The 16,860-nt window shown below is 40.2% G+C and overlaps 1 protein-coding gene across 8 annotated transcripts in view; it reads left to right on the top strand.

Annotated features, from left to right (window-relative positions):
- Window positions 1-16,860, top strand: part of TENM3 (teneurin transmembrane protein 3) — an 830,895-nt gene that overhangs the window by 583,982 nt on the left and 230,053 nt on the right. For 2 of the 8 annotated variants that reach the window (XM_057420274.1, XM_057420270.1), the window contains exons 1-2: window positions 3,764-3,877; window positions 4,667-4,756. The exons of 3 other annotated variants lie outside the window; for them this stretch is intronic. The gene's annotated coding sequence lies outside the window, so the exon portion shown is untranslated. Of the gene's footprint in view, window positions 1-3,277; window positions 3,415-3,763; window positions 3,878-4,666; window positions 4,757-16,860 lie in introns of those variants that run through there. 3 more of the 8 variants (XM_057420273.1, XM_057420272.1, XM_057420275.1) reach the window with 3 other exon arrangements.

Genomic DNA, 16,860 nt, shown 5'->3' with positions numbered 1-16,860 from the left:
TGATAATACTTATCTTTAACAGAGAGTGAATATGGCTGTTTGTTACTGCTTTTAAATTCCTGAAAACTTGATACGAATTCAAAAACAAATACAAAACTTAATCATTGTGACTAAGCTGCAGTAGCCCTCCCTCCTCGACCAAATGCAAACCAGCCAGTTTGAAAGCTGAAACAAAGCCCTGCCTCCAGAAGCTAACCACATTCACAATTCTCCCCTGTTTTCATATGCTCTGGAAAAATATGCACTATGCAACATGCTATGAAGACCATAAAATTTGAGCTCTTCTGGATCAGGGAAGAGGAATCAGTTCCAAAAGCTTTGAGTTCCCACAAAGAACATCCTGTTAGCAGTTCCTTGCCCTTTTATACCAGCAAAGCCCCAGCTTGGTTGTTTTTACTGATCTAAATTGTGGCAATACAAGAGAGAGAGAGAGAGAAATTCTTTCACATATGTCAAGGCCAGCTGTGTGGTACCTTTCAGTCCTTTAAAAAAGGTACATTTTCAGGTGACCCTGCCAGTGACCTGAAAAGGCCACTGTGATGTGAGTTCAGCAGGGGATGAGTGTCTGTTGCCCATGAAATACAGCTTCCAGTAAGGAGAGTAAAAGTGGCTACCATAGTGATAAATGTACCTGCAGATAGCTGCATGGATTAACAGAGCTCTAATTTATTCCACATTAACAAAGAGGACTATAATGAGTTATTAATAAAGACTAAAAATGGGTTCAAATTCAGTGGTTAATGCGCTGCATAATTTACAGTAATAATCCTTCTGACCAAATAAAAAAAAAAAAAAAAGGAAAAAGTGCTTCTTTCCCTTTGAATGAAGCATATATGCTGTTCTTCACCCTCACCCATCACCAAGGCTTTGTTTGATCTTTCTACTCTTAGGGCTTGAGCAATGTCAGCATAAAGTGTGGTATCTGTGCTGGAGTTTGCTTTACCCCCATTTGTCCACTCCATATAAATGTTTTTGTAAGCGAACACCTATGTTTCAGATGTCTTTAGTGTTGCCCCTAATAGATTTCATAAATCATTTGTGCTGGCATTAATGGGACAGTGGAATCACAGCACAGGGGGCATCAAAGCAAAGGAAAATTCCATTGCCACTGGCTCAAAATGAAGAGGATCCACCACAGTGATATTCAGCTCTGTTCCTGGATGGAGAGATGATCCAGCTAAAGGAAGGTCAGCACTGGCATAATTAGCAGAGGCAGAATCTCACTTTTTTAATAGGCTGCTATCCTCAGATAGCAAATGTACAGTGGTACACATTTGTAGAAGAATGGTACAGAACATCTAAGGGGATAGTGACAAGGTACCTTTGTTTTGGAAAGAGGGGCTCTTGGAGGACCCAATATCCTGCTCCCTGCACAAGTCCATGGCAGTCTTCTGGAGAGGGGGTGCAAGTACATGTGCCTTCTGAGAGCAGTAATTCCCAAACAAGCAATACAGCTCTGCATGAGCTCACTCCAAGCATCCAGCTCCCATTCCTTTCTTTCAAGATCTGTAAGGACCTGTGCTCAAATTAATTACCTACTCAGTAGATTTTTCAATGGCAGAAAGTGCTTATCCATAGGTACTCCATTCAAGCAGATTGGAAAATAGTCTTTGCATGATCTAATACCCCATTTATTATAACTAGACCTCTTGGAAGAGATGCAGAGAATATGAGCAGTGCTGTGGAACTGCTTGAAGACTTGCTTCCTTAACTGACTATATTAGTTCATGATTTCATCTCATACCTCTCCTCTTGGCTGGTCTTGCAGCTATTGCAGATGTGAGTCTGTCCAGAACATGAACTACGAAAAGCTTCCAATTTTCAACACATACACACACAACCCGAAAAGCCTGAGCAAAGTGGAAGTTAGTGGTGACTGAACTGCAGTTTTTTCCTTTGTGCTAGGAGAAAGCACAAAGGAGAAGCACACATAGTCTGTTGCAAATCTAACTCAAAGGGCTTCAGTTTGAGAGGCAGTATTAATGCTGTTACCTTGGAATATTTTTCAGTACTTTTCCCATTGGCAGTCCAGAGTGCCCTCATCAGGACCTGGCTACTTAGCTCAGTATTTTCCCCCGTTTCACCAAATTCTGCTATTTCACTCTGCATAGTCTTTGTCTCTCTAGGAAGTTGCAAATGAGGACTAATTGTGTGAGCTTTTTGAATATTTTTAAATTCTTATGAATAATACATCTAAAATATGTGCTTTTATTGCAGCCTTCTACATAACAGTCTTGAAGCATATTCTGGAATGTTATTGTCTTCCCTGGAATTATTGTGTAGTCATTAACAAGATCTTGATCTGTTTTTTTGGCAAAATGTGGCTTCTGGGTAGCTGCTGTGATCACTTGGACTGTGTCGGCAACAGATCTTGTAATGGGACAAGGGGAGTTGAGGTTAGTTGGTATTAGCAAAGGTCCAAGGTGAAAAAAACATGAGAAGCTTTGTAGGAATTACTACATATCTCTGTACTTTCTAAGCCAACTCAGAAGGTTCTTTGTGTAGTGATGTTAAAAATGAAGCTGGAGGTGTCATTCCCACAGCCATTTTAAAGGAGTTCTGTGTTCCACGAGGGGGGTAATTAAAAAGAAGTAATACTTTCGAAAAAAAATTCATTCTTTTACTAAAGACAGGCATTAACTTGATTACTAGCTGGAAATAGGGTTTTCTATTTTGAAAGAGTACATTTGTACATACTCTTTCAATGTGCAAATGTAGGCATCTAGTTGCTCCAGTCTCTACAGTATTTCAGAAATGAATGGTGAGTAATGTGACTGCTGTATTCTCTGTTAGTCGTTAGCATTATCTGGCAGCTGTAACGCAATGCACCTGGTTGCGTGTCCAGTCAGATTGGGCTGCGGCTCGAGGTTTCACTGGGAGCAGATGTGATTATAAACTGTCAAGTATAACATTTTGAAGTAAGCTGGGTTTATTGTATCTGTGCCCACACACATCATAGAATCACAGACTGGTTTGGGTTAGAAGGCACCTTAAAGACCATCTAGTTCCGACCCCCTTGCCACAGGCTGGGACACCAGACCAAGTCGCCTAAAACCCCATCTAACCTTGCCTTGAACACTGCCAGGGATGAGGCTGCCACAGCTTCTCTGGGTGACCTGGTGTCTCACCACCTCTCACGGTGAGTATTTATTTAGATGTAGAGAAAAATCGTCTCCTAAAGCGGTACCTCGAGGGGAGGTATTTCTGTTTCAGTTAAAGCACAGGTGCTGCGTGATGAGAGGTTGTAACCTCTCTGTGCCAGCACCTGCGCCTGGCCCCTGGTTCAGGAGGGAAGTGCCGCGGCGACGGGAATCGGGTGCGGGTGCCCGAACGGGAATTCACCTTCCCGGAGTACCGACTTAATTTCCGAAAATGCGTCAGACTTGACAACTGGTGCTAGCAGGAGGGCTGCAGGTAAAGTTTGGCTTGTGCGACGGAAAACCTGCTTTGTGATAAGCCCTTGGGAGCCCCGCCGCCCTCGACAGCGGAAGGGACCCCCACCTCCAGCCATAACCGTTCTGCTCGCCGCGGCCTCGAAAGGGTTACGCGGTGCCAGGCCCGGCCCCCGTTCCTCGCCGGGGAGTAAACACCGGCGCCTCAGCCTATCGCGGCAGGCGGCTGCCTGCCGGCGCGGGGGTTCGCCGGGCCACCCGCCGCAGACTGGGCTGGGCGGCGGCGCGGAGCGGAAGGAACGCTACGGAACGCTACAGATCGCTGAGGTGGGGCGCGGGGCGGGGCCGGGGGGCGGAGGTGGCGCTGGTGCGGGCCGGGTGCCGGGGGTGGCGCTGGCGCATTCGGCGGCTCGGGCAGCACGGGGAACAGCGCCGGGCGGCCGCGGAGTGCGGGTGTCGTGTTTGTAGTGTTGCTAAGCCGAGAGGTAACCGCTTTTTTCGTGTTCCTTGCCTTGCTGCTGCTGCTGCAAGAGCCTGGCCCGGCGTTTGGCTGGGCTGGGGATGCGGTAGGATAGGTTTGCGGAATCGGAGGTGTGAGAAATAGGAAGTTTTTGCACAATTTGCATTGAAGGTATTGCATCTCGCTGTGGAGAGTAAGCCTTGGATCTGCCTCGCCTGTTGTGCTTGTATGTTGGGAAGAGTGTAAAGTGCTTTTAATTATTGTGGTTCCTAGAGGCTACGGTACCTGCTGCACTGGGGGGATGTGAAGGAGATGGTGCTAGTCCAAAAGTCCAGAAAGAAAAATGTAACTTTACAACAGTGCAAATTATGCAAATAAAAGCATGGGGGGGGGGGGGTAGTCAACCTAGGTTCCTGTCTAAAGGATTGTAAAATCCTGCCTTTAAAGCTTAGTGTAATCTCTGACATTTATGTGGGCACCTGAAAAAAAACCAAACCCTGAAGCAGAGCTGCGGTATGGAAGTACAGTGCTGCTGTGAGCGGCTACATTTCTGTTTGCTTCTCATTTAAAGTGCTAGCTCCTTCTTTTCTGTATACCTAATAAATGGTACGGGTAGAATATACAGCTGTGTCACAAAGTCGTTCTGTATTTTTAAAGCTTTGTATAATCAAATTCATTGCCTAAAGATGGTGTAGTTGAAGATTTGATCCTCTTTCACTGAAGTGGAAATACTTTCAGTAATTGAAAGCAGATTCACGTCTGGAGTTGTACAAGCCAAGGTTTTCATTTTTAAAATAAACCTTTTGTTCCCCAGCTTTAAATATTTCAGTGAGCCATCCGGAGACCTCTGTTAATTACTAGAGTAGACTGTGAGGAAGGAGTGAGGAAAAAAACCCTAAGAAAGGTATGTCAGCAATTCAATTTCCTAAAAATTATATTGTCTGTATTCCAGTGCGTGAACATACTGTTACAGCTTTTGTGCACACTACCATTTAGTTTTGCTGTTATTTCATGTGAATCTGAATTTGAACTACCCGGCTGTCTGTAGACTATTTTGTTTTAACCATCTTGGCTTATGTTCACCTCACTAGGCCCATTTGCCATTTTTTTTCAAACAGTTTATTAAACAAAAACTCTGAGCTTTGAAGATTTGGGGGGGATACTGATCTGCTCCGGTAAACAAACCTGACACTGATCCGTGATAGCTGGCTCTCCTTTGTTAACTTTGCGCCTGTTTTCTGGCCGTTACTGTGACAAGCTTTCAGAATCCTTGCCTTCCAATATTTCAGCTATAGGGAAAGAAACTTAGGATGTGAACTACAAAACCCTCGGAGAAAGACTGAGCTGCTTGTTACCAGCTTTGAAGGTAGAGAACAATGGAGGGAGAGAAAGGCAAGTACCTAGTACCTTCTCTCCTAAACTCTCTAATCTGCAGAATAAATTCACTGAAAATGTGTGGAAAAGTTACTGAAGATGGCAAGAGTCCCCTAGCCATTCAAAAGTGTATTAATTACTTAATGGACACAAAGATCTGATTGCTTGATGTTAACTGCTATCATTAAGATAAGACTTTGTGCATTTGCATAATGGTACTAAATAGGCCAGGTTTGTTTCCCTGAACTTCTTTGTGGTGTGCACGTTGCCAATGCCCTTTTCCTTCTTTTCTTGCAAAAGGTACATCTTTTAATATGCACACAGTTAGTTCAGGTGTATCTGTTTGAGTAAAACTTGTGAAAGGGAGTGTTCGAACCAGAACAGAAAACCTAGTTTACCATTTTTTAATCCATCAGATTGGGGCTCAGAACTGTCCGGCAGCTCAGTAACTACAAATCGGATGTTACAAATATTTTGGTTAATTGCTCTGCAACTGTATGTGGAGAATGGCCTCGTATATGTCACAGAATAGTTTTTTTTTTTCTTCCAAGGATTTATAAAAAGTCTCTGTCCCAATTTAGCAGTAAACCTACATAAACCTTTATAAAACCATTTAGCATTTGGATAATTTTGGCTTACTTGTCATTTGTACTTTCTAACCTTTTTGCAGTAGAATGGAGAATGTGTGAAGTAATACATTCCATGCAAGATGGGATAATTTTTTAGTTTGTTTTTTTTTTTTTTCCTTTGGGGGTAAAGCAGCTGATGTGGTATTGGTCTAAAACATTGATAATTTATGCTATAAAAATTGTAAAATGTCAGGTACGTGTTCATTTTAGGGGTCCACAGTAAGAATGCTGGTAAGCAGCCATCAGTGTATGATGCAAACTGACCCAAGTTGAAGTTGTTTTGAGCTGTGTTCTTGCATGTCTGATGTGTATCTATGAAGATTTAACATGACTTATCAAATTACTGAAATGATCTGCTAAGCAGTTGTGAGGTCAGACTTCACAACTTTTCTTTCTGTAAGTTGTTTTGCATCCCAGTTCGCTTCTTGAACTAAATGAGGAAAATAAAAGGTCACAATATGTATACTTCGTATAATGTAGGGATTTGAGCAGTGATATTGGAAAATAACACTGCACTGTATTGTTTTCCAAATGAGCAAAGACATCAGTTTTCCTATCTTTTATGCATGTCTACAAAGATCTGGTTATTTAATTCTAAATACTCTGTGTAGGTTTGGGAGACTTTCTCAAGATGTAGTTATAGGTTTATGCATTTCAGAATAGTAAGAGGGCTTCCATATGTTCAATGATGTATAGAGAGATGATGCTGTGAGCTGATGACCTGATTAATGGTTTGAAGATATATACATCTCTTAGGTCCAAACACTTGAAGGTTTTTGTGCAGAATAAGGAATTGGGATGAGATAAAGTAACTGTACTAACAAAATGCTTTTGTAGTTTTCCAGCCTGAGTAAGTGAAGCTTTTTAAATGTTAGGGACAAATGGGAAAAATGGCACTTGTGTTCCTTTTAGAAAGCTTTACCCGTGTTAAACTCTGAACAGAATAGGTAGGTGGCTGAAAGGTTGTAAATGAATGGAAAATAATCATTCATCTTCTTTGCCTAAGACTGAAAGAATTAGAAGCACGATTATACAGGAAAAGTTTAGAACTCACTGAGGCTAACAGCAAGGTGTATATTCATCTTTTGGAACTGGCTAAAGCACCCTTTTTTCCAACCTTGAAACAGAAATAATTGTTTTCTGTAAACTCCTATAAAGTACATGGTTTATGAAGTCAATATTTTAAATGTAAGAAAGTGGTAGAGTTCTTGTATCTGGAGTCAGTGTATTATTCTAGTTGGATCTAAATGGGAAACAAAACACAGGCTTACAATTTTGAAACCTAGCTCAGCTTGAAAGGCTTCTTCATGACTTGTTATATACAGGAGAAGGGATTTTGCACAGCTATAGTATATGAATCGTTGCGAACTTCAGGTATTTGATGTGGTAATCAGTGATAGTAGAAGGCACTGATTTTTTATATTGGGTAGTAAAAGGTATGTTTAAAGGAGGCTTAAATTCTGGTGTATTCAGAATTCAGGAGTTGACTCTGAATTAAGAGGTATTGCAGCAAAAGATTTAGCCAAATACACGAGCACTTTGGAATTTGGACAGACTACATCTACAACTCAAAGTAATGGTGGCCTGACAAAATGGCAAAAGTAGATATTGTTGTCATTGCTGAAGATCTGCGTTATAGGAAATCTCTGATTAAACACATGGAACAGGTTTTCTGCATACTTCATTTTCTTTGGCAAAGGAACAGCAATTTTTGCAGTAGCAGTGAACTCTCCCATATCTAGTATCAGGTTGATAGCGAGTTATGTGCTTTTATCTTTCTGATACAATTTGCTATTCTGCCTCTTTCTGACTCTTGAAGAGGATTTGGACCTATACAACAGTATTTCTAAGATGCTTAAAAACAGATTTAGAAGGAAAAAAGGATAATCTAAAATAAGATTTTTTGCATGCAACTACAGAAAGAACATCCAACTGCTTTGCCTGCTTATTTTATTTTATCTGGTGTCAATTGTTATTAGTCCAAGTGCTAGTGACATGGTTTGTTTCGTTGGGTTTTTCCTTCTTAGTATGAAGGAGCGCTAGCATCTTAGAGACTGCTTTGGGATGCAAGAGTATGTATAAATAAAAAGAAAAAAGAAAGTAACTGCTGTTATAGAACAGTATTACTTGGTCATTTTTCATCATTGTATAAATTGTGAGAAAGCATTACTTCTAAGCTTTCAAATTGTCATGACTGCCAACCTAATTTTTAAACTACTTTAATTTGTATCTCCAGTATAGTTGCTGACCACACACAAAGGAAAAAAATGAACAGAAATGCTTTTATTAGAGCAGCTCTTGATTTAATCATATAGACTTGCGTTTTCATAAAACATTATTGTACCATATATGAAATACAGCCAGCTCCAAATGTGCAGAAATTTCTGAGTTGTTAATTTTTGCAGATCGTTTTTCCTCTGTAGTCAGAAACAGTGTTAAAGAAAAGACTGTTGTCCAGGGAGTTGTAAAAAGTAGCCTGGAAAGCCTTTTATGTTCTTTCTTTTAAATAAAACAGAATTGCCTTATGTAACAAAGTTAACTTTGTTAACCTTCTATAATTATTTAACCATTATTTCATTTTACCCGCTGCTTAAACATTGTACATTAATGCAATAGACACCTGGCTGTGCTCTTTAAAGTTTATTTGTCTTTCAATTCCAGTGATAGTAGGGGGCAGTATATCTCCTTAATTATCTTTGTTCAGGGAAATGTTGAAAGGCCAGGGTAGTTAAACAAGGCCATTTGGATTTGCAGTAAGGTCGAAGTCAGATGCAAGGAAAGTAGTTAAATGCATTATCATCTTATTGAGCACATCATCAGTAAAGTGACCTTGATGGAGGTGGAAAAAGCCATTTGGCTATTTTATGACAACCACCTCTCTGCTGGCATTATCCCTGCCAGAGAGTACTTCAGATAACTTTATCACAGTCTTCTCTTGTTGCTTTGAAATCTGATTTTTCTTAATTACAGATAACAAGTTAGAGGCTGAACATTGAAATGAACTTTTCTAATAATGGCAAATTTTAGTACTTAAGAGTTTATCCTTTGGCTTGGGTGATGTAGAAATACCCCTAAATTGTATATTAAGGTGACCTTAATTTTTACTATTATATTCCTGCCTTTAAGCATCTCTTAATGACAGTCATTGTTTTCTATTCATGTAAGCTTTTATTCTACTACTTTTTAAACTGATTATAAGTTGCTATGCGGGAAGGCGAGACAACATCCAGCCTTAGCAGCAGGGACACTGTTTATTTTAACATGTGAGTATTTATGTTTTTATAAAGATACTCAAACCCTGGGAGGGCTGTGGCTAAGCTGGAAACCAGTAGTTTGGAAAATGTATAACTAATGCTTAAATTCCTTTGTCACTTGTGCTTTGCAATGGCAGTTGGTACTGATGTCTTAAAAGCTTACAAAAATAAAATTGCAGCTATTGCATGTTAATTGAAGTATTTAATCAAAGTTCTCTCACCAACATCTTCCCTTCCCTCCTTTTAACTTTGTTCTCATTCAAAAATGGTTTCTTTCTTTGGAGTAAAACTACACTGATCTGGAACACTGTCATGTTAAATTTCTGGCTTTGAACACCTCAGTGCTAGTTACACTTTTTATAGTGCTCTCATTGCACAGGCATTGGCATAATTACTAGGAGAATTTTGAAACAAATACACAAAATACAAGGGAAGATGATATTGGAAAAATCAGATCCAAATTTGAGCACCTTAAGATATGGGTTAATTGGCTGAAACTCATAGCAGAGCATTAAAAATTATTAGAGACTAGAGGGAATGATTTATAAGAAAAGATGAAAAGAAAGAAAAAACATATAGCAGCATCACATGGCAGTTATCACCTGTAGAAGAACTGTCTGCAAGGATTTTGAAGATCACCTGGACTGAGGTGATATATCTAGGTGCAAAAAAATGAAATTAAGGACCAGAAAAATAGCAGGTGCATATCAAGACACGCTTTGTAATGGTAGCATCCAGGAGGTTATGGCAAGTATCTCAGCACAGTTGTTAGATTTTCTTGAATTTGAAGATTTTTTTGAAAGAACAACTGTTACTTGGTTTATGACAGAGTGGAGCATGGATTTTTTTACCTTTTGTTCCTAAATTTTGATTAAATATTACTACTTTGAAGGTAGATGTATTTAACTTCCACTTTTGCAACTGATGATCTGTTATTCTTCAACACATAGGTGATCTCCCAGGAAGAGAGCAGGGGAATCTTTCTGTCATCACTTTGGTCTTCAGTGCTGGAAAGCATCTCACGGTTGTCTCCTCACAACTTTTATAGCAGTAAGAAAGCGTAGTATCCCTGATACACAGTACATTTCTGAGACCCTTTACTTTAGTCAGGATTTTAAAGTTGCCAGCTGCCAGCAATATTTTGGTGTGGTCTTTAGCTCTGGGTTGTAGAGTCAGAGTGTGTACTCAGCATGAAGCATCATCCAGATGGAGGGAGAATGTTCCCCTTTTTCCTTACAGAAAAATTGGATCTACACTATTTGGTCTGTTGATCTACTTGCCTGTGTTATGGAAGTGCCCTTCATCTTTGTAGTATAAATAGTTTTCTTACATTTTCTTTCTGTTTAATTATTCTTGCTTGCTCCTCGGCATTCTCCTAGTACTTATCAATCATGTTCTGTCATAAAGTGGGAGGATTATCTGTATGTGTGTGTGTGTTTCCATATGCCCATCCGGAAGACAAGCCTTTTGAAGGCAGACACATAGAGCCAGAGTTTGAAAGTGTAATTCTGTCTTCTCCCTCTGTCAAGCTTGCTTTTTCATCTGATAGCTCCAGGAAGGTCGCTGCACAGATACGCCTGTCCGTTGTCTTGTAATGATACTGAATCTTAAGATCTCTCCCATCAACCAAGAGACAAGCAGTGAGCTGATGGATCTTGTGCTGAAGAGGATCTCACTGTTCCTTGACAAGTGTACTGAAAGCCCTGTCAGTATTTGAGTCTTTTTCATAGCCTAGAAGTACCTCAAAGAATTTTTCTTCTCCTCCCCTGTTTTCCTTTTCTTCTGCTCCTCCATCGACCATTGTGGTTTATGGAGCCGGGCACGTCCTTCCTTGCCAGGAGAGTTTCTTTTTAACAGCTGTCCTTTCTCCAAAACATACAGTAAGGTTCATGACATTAAACAGGCAGCTTCAGAACAGTCTCAAATAGTCTTATTCTGCAAACCCTGCTGCTACTCATTTGTGCTAGATCCCAGTATTTACCACTGTCTTCTTCCCCTGAGGTCAAGAAATCTTGAGCAGACTTTTCAGACAGTCTGTTCCTCTCTGGATGTAAAGTCTTCTCCCCAGATGATTTTTATTTTTTTTTCCCTATCAGTGGCATTTGGATAGTATTTCCAGTTATTCCTCAGCAGCTCTGCCAGCTTTCCACAGGAGAGACCTGTGTATTATTTATCAATTCTCTTTTCTCATTCCTGCCCTTCAGCTTTTACACTACCCCTTCATCCTAGTCCTTTCTACCTAATCCTAATTTACTGCCGATCAGAGCCATGGCAGCAGAACCAATTACATGAGGTTAAAAAAAAAAAAAAAAAGAATAAAAATAAAAACCTACATCAGACAAAGTTATGGTTTTGCCTTTGAGGTAGTTGGTTTTGCTTGCAGAGATCTTGGTGAAACTGGGCAGAGCTGAGCATTCGTTATCCCACTTGTGTATTGTCTGCTTTTGTTTCCTGTAATGCGACTGTATCCCATAAAACAACAGTGAACAAATCGGCCTTCCTGTGTGTTTGGTTTCTCTCTGCAGCATACAGCAGAGCTTGTGCTACAATCTGTTCTTTGATTTATTTTTTCACTGTCTTTTTGCATGCAGTTTTATATGTGGGTGGAGTTTCCATATGTGTATCCTGTGCCAAATGTGGTCAGTATTAAACTCATATGCGATAGACTATATTGGGGGTCTTTATTAAGAAATATGAAAATGTGCTATGGGTGCTATTTTAGCAGACCACGAATTACTGTAGTTAAATGGAAGTAGGTTTATTGGGCATAGTCTGTATAGAAATTATAGAAATTATAACCTTTATTAAGGTAATTTGTAGACTGAGCTGTGTTAGTCTAAAACAGTATATGCATGCATGCGTGTAGGTTTGTGTTTTAGCCAAGGGAAGGAATCCCCTACACACAGCTGGCTGATGTTCCACTTGTCTTCATGGCTGTAACACAGCAACTCTTTAGCATTATACCTGATTGCTGCCAGAAGCTGTTAGAAAGTGTCCTAGAAGTCAGTGGATAAAAAGCTGTGGATTTTGATAAATCCAGAAGCCTGGCAAAACAGTCATACTTCAGAAGCATTGGAAAATACCAGCTTCTGTCTGCCTGCTGAGAACTGCTCACAGCTATAGCCACAAGGTGTTCCCTCGTTCCTCAGGTTTCCCAAGTCTTGCAATGTGGTGAAAAGAGGGCAGTGAGAAGGGAGATAACAGACGGCCAGGTCCCTTTCTTTTTGCATTGTAGAGAGTAAAAATAGATGATTGTAGAGCAAAAGAGACAGATGCATAGTCTTTGTCTATGCTAACAAAGGGAACAAACCGAGGTCCATTTTCGGTTACAGCACAAGCGTCACCAACACGCACATGCCGTTCACCAGCTGCATAGGAACCTCATTTGTGTGACCTGTTGGGAGAAGTCCCTGGTCCTTCCTCTTCCCTGAATTGGGTTAGTGTTATATGGGAGAACCAAGGTTGGCAAAGCTTGAAATTAAAGCAGGAAAAACACTGTCAGTTACAAGTTATTGATGATTGTGTGTCAGTGCTTGCACTCAGGCTTGCACTAAACTGCTTCTGTTGAGTTAGTACAGATGTAAGCATTGAGCCTCAGGCTTATGGTAGGGATAAGAGGAAAAGAGTAAAACAAAGGCCCTTGCAGGGACACACCTGTCTGCTCTGAACAGATTTGTATTTGACAGAAGCTATTGACACCTTCCAGTGTAACAGTGAAAATCTAACAACAAATTCACCCAGTATGCTTGTCTAAAAATATTTTTCAACCACTATCCCAGTTAGATCTGGATTTCCTTGTTCTTTTTCTCTTCCAGGTGATTTTTGTATGGGACTGTCAGGGATGGATGCTTTTCAGGTCCTGACAGATCTGGAACGGCTGTCTCCCTTTTCTGAAAAGATAGCTGTTATCTCCACTTTACTAACTCTTAGAATCATAGAATCATAGAACAGTTAGGGTTGGAAAGGACCTTAAGATCATCTGGTTCCAACCCCCTGCCATGAGCAGGGACACCTCACACTAAACCATGTCACCCAAGGCTTTGTCCGGACTGGTCTTGAGCATCACCAGGGATGGAGCATTCAAAACTTCCTTGGGCAACCCATTCCAGTGCCTCACCACCCTCACAGTAAAGAACTTCTTCCTTATATTCAATCTAAACTTCCCCTGTTTAAGTTATAACCCCTTACCCCTTGTCCTGTCACAACAGTTCCTAATGAAGAATCCCTCCCCAGCATCCCTATAGGCCCCCTTCAGATACGGGAAGGCTGCTATGAGGTCTCCATGCAGCCTTCTCTTCTCCAGGCTGAACAGCTCCAACTTCCTCAGCCTGTCTTCATAGAGGAGGCGCTCCAGGCCCCTGATCATCCTCGTGGCCCTTCTCTGAACTTGTTCCAACAGTTCCATGTCCTTTTTATGTTGAGGATGCCAGAACTGCACACAATACTTCAGGTGAGGTCTCACACGAGCAGAGTAGAGGGGCAGTATCACCTCCTTTCACCTGCTGGTCATACTCCTTTTGATGCAGCGCAGGATATGGTTGCCTTTCTGGGCTGCAAGCGCACACTGCTGGCTCGTGTTCATTTTCTCATCAACCAACACCCCCAAGTCCTTCTCCGCAGGGCTGCTCTGAATCTCTTCTCCGCCCAACCTGTACCTGTGCCTCTTGATTCTACAGACTAGCTTTCAGCTTGGGGGACATTATTATTTTTCTTCCATTTTTTTCTGTCATATAGCTCGTAATTCAGGATAGTGGGATTTTATTACTGCTTAAAGAAAAAAGAAAAAGAAAAACAGAAAGGAAAAAAAAAAGAGAAAACCACACAAGAATATGAAATGTCAGTTCCCATTCAGCACTCTGCCTGTTTGAGTGGCTGCATGCATAAGTATCTTGCATGTACCAGCTCTTACCGGATTTGTTGCTCCTTTATCAATGAAATCAGCCTGAAAAAAGTTCAGTTTTGCCTCATTTTCATACACATTTCCATTTTTTTTGAGACAATTAAAATACTGTAGCTCATGTTAGTGGTTACGCTTCATTTCTTAAGTGAGATGATAAAGCAAGTGTTTCAATGTGTTTTCTGCTGGATGTAGAGGTCTTCAATACATTTTTTAGTTCATAGAAACTAAGTTCTTCCTTTACATGCGCACACACACACCCCCCCCATTGTAAAAGTCATAAAGCTTTGTACCATGATATTCCTAGTGCTGCAATGGGATTTTAAGTGGGTTGAAAAATGTATAAATATCCCCTTTTGGCTATCCATCTGAATAGCCTAAAGAAGTGCACTCACCTCCATTCTAAGTCAATTATTACTCACACTAAATAAATAGATTCAGTATCTCCCTGTGGCAGAGAGATGATCTAGGTAGCTTTTGGTTTGGATAGAACTACATCTCCTTTTATAAAGCCACCATTGCTCTGTTTAAACAAAATTATTAGCATGGAAGGCATGTTTTTGTAAAATAGTGGAATTTGCCAGCCAAGCTATTAATCAGTCGTTTATGGTTTTCCCTTTCACTCAAATGCTGCTTGTAATTCTGCAGAGAAGCCACCTACTTTTGCCACTCGTAACTCTGGAGACCTCCACCTCAGTAGGATTAAAATAGAGCAGAAAGAGAAAATACTTGTTTACTTTTCACAGTCAGACAGGTAATAGGCAGTTCCCTGTCACTGTGTCCAGATTTTAAGATGTGTCATACTTTGAGGTGACACAGTCTGTTCTGTGAGGCAGATGTATGTGTGCTTGACATGCCTTCCATCCAGACATGCTGGAAGAATACAGGTTTCTTTTCTTGCAAAAGTTCCCATGGTAAAAGCCTCACCAGCTTGGTGGAAGGAGAGTTATCTTACTGGTCTGATCAACTAGAAAAATATATCAGCAGCATAGTAATATACACTCTTCTCTGAAGTATCAGAATTTTGCAAGTATCTATGTTAGTAAAGCAGATGTTACTAAGTTGCTGTCTTCTTCCAGGTGATGAACTTGCTTCATTGCTTTATGCATTGTGTAAGTTGATGTGCCCATACAGGGGAGCAGGATAAACCTGTAGAAGAGGAGCAAAAAGCTTCATCTATAATGTATAGAAAACTTTAGAATTTAATATTTACCTTCTGTACCATGTTTATGGAAACAGTGTAATTACATATCTGGGGTATAGGCAAACTGGAATCCTGTCAATGCATGTACATGTTATGTAAGTCTTAACTGCTTGTATTTGTTTTTACTCCTGTTTTATTTTTGTAATCTGCTGTGTCATGCCAAAGAGAAGACCATGAAAGATACTAGTAGTAGTTTCCTGTAATTTCAGAAACCCATATTTAAAATCTCAGCTATTGTGAGCTCTTATGTGTCTACTAACAGAAAACCTGACAGTAATTTTAGATACAGCCTCAATAAGACAGGAGTCCTTAGTTTGTTTACACTACACCTAGTGTTCCAATGAGCTTAATGAACTCACTTTTTAATCAAAAAGCGGTAGATGTTATTAGAACATATATATGTGGTTAAACTTTGAGGATGTGTTAGAGTTATCTGAGTAATGTGTAGTAGGACTGTCATAACACTTGCTTATTAAGTCACAGCTCAAGTTCCTTGTGTAACATGAATGAAACTAAGAAACCTGGAGGTCACAGGTGGGATCTGAAGTCTGCATCTTTGGAGTTTCTAGTTGCTATTGCAAAATAGGGTTTTTTGCCTCCCAGAATTATTTCAAGATAGTGTGAGCTAGTTGGTTGAGAGCATCCATCCCTGTTCCATTATGATGTCTTTGCAAAGATACACCCCAGTGTCCCCAGTTTCACATTTTGGCACAGAACTGCCTAAGAAGGCAAAGGGCCAGCATAGCTCTGCAACATTTTAGGTTGGGAACCACTAATCCAGACCATTAGACTAAGGCATTGAATATTAAACTACAACATTGTTGTAAATTGAAATATTAATAACATTTATAAAAATTTCTTCGACTCTTAAGGTTACCAAGCTGAAAGAAATCTGAAGCTTTTTATTTTTCCTGACCTTTTCAGAGGAAATTTGTATGCAAGCTGACTAGCATACCAAATTTCAGCCAGATATGAATTAAAACTGCTAAGTTACAAACGCTTGAGAAACAGAGTGCGTAGTGGAAATGACAGCTCCAGCACAAGAATGCCAGGAGCTGCTATAATAACTTAATATTACAAATGCAATAAAATCAGAAATAAGCACCTTTAGATTTTCATGTTTCAGAAGGAGGTTATTACTGAGACGCGCTGCTTCTGTAGACAGATTCCCTGCTAAGTTACAGCTACAGCACTAGCAGTCTTTACATGCCTACAAGAGTAAATAGATTTTTAAAGAGGTAGTGTATTTGAAACTAGCAATCAGCTTCTTGCCTCTTTTTATATCCTTATTACAAACATCTGTAAACTTTGAAGTCTGGTCTACAAGAGTTGAGTTCCCTGAAACAGATGTCTTGTTTGTGTTTAATGTGCCTGATACCTTGCTTGGTCCTTCTAAGGTCAGGAACTCTTAAAATCATAAGGTGGCAAAATGTTTATTTTACGCAGTATGATGATGTTAATTGCAGGAACCATTCAGATGGTGACCATTTGAGAATTGTTAACCTTTTCATCCTATGAAAACCTTGAGAAAGGGGGAAAAGCCATTTACTGAGAGAGAGTTGTTACTGTCATTCTGAGGCATCCTCTTGTCCTTTGCACTTCCTAATTGATCATAAGCACTGCTTTTTTTTTTCTTTTTTTTATTATTGT

Source organism: Pezoporus wallicus, unplaced genomic scaffold (assembly GCF_028554395.1).
Source record: "Pezoporus wallicus isolate ANWC-B61680 ecotype Strahan unplaced genomic scaffold, APGP_CSIRO_Pwel_v1 contig_5552, whole genome shotgun sequence".
Lineage (NCBI taxonomy): Eukaryota > Metazoa > Chordata > Aves > Psittaciformes > Psittacidae > Pezoporus > Pezoporus wallicus.
This window is presented reverse-complemented; position numbering and strand designations above follow the sequence as displayed.